Below are 580 nucleotides of genomic sequence, written 5' to 3'. Positions count from 1 at the left end.
GTAGCAAGTTGAAATCATTTCCTAAAAAGAGCCAGGGGAGGGGTGCTGCAGGTCACTAAGCTGGAGGCCCACCTAGGTCTTCCCTCCCTGCCTGCCCTCTCCTTGTCAGGCTGTGCCACAGGGTTGGCACCAGGCACCCCACAGCGGGCACCGAGCCCTGTGAGGGTCTGGCTCTCGGACTCAGCCAGCTGCTGGCCTTGCCCAGTGCACTTAGAGCCCATGGGAACCCCCCAGCCCACCACCCTCCATCTAGCCACCTCACCACACTTCATTGCCTCCTGAGGTAGGGACCCCACCTACCCCAGTCAAACCTGAGACCTCAGCCCTGCACACTACAGCCAACTTCCCACTTGGCCTGGCACCAAGCAGGTGACAGACAAGGACCTTACCACGGGACCACCCCGCTGTTCTCAGCTGGCTCCAGCATCGGAGTCACAAAGATCAATGCCTGGAAGCTGGAACTCCAGCACAAGCTGGGGGAGAAAACCTTTTCCCTTGGGGCTTCTGAGTTTCCACCTCAGCCTGGCTCACTTGAGGGGGTCTCTGCCAGCACAGGAGATCAAAAGACTCCGTGGGGGGC

The sequence above is a fragment of the Bison bison genome, unplaced genomic scaffold (genome assembly GCF_000754665.1).
Source record: "Bison bison bison isolate TAMUID 2011002044 unplaced genomic scaffold, Bison_UMD1.0 scf7180017859641, whole genome shotgun sequence".
NCBI classification, from domain to species: domain Eukaryota; kingdom Metazoa; phylum Chordata; class Mammalia; order Artiodactyla; family Bovidae; genus Bison; species Bison bison.
Note: the sequence above shows the minus strand (reverse complement) of the source record.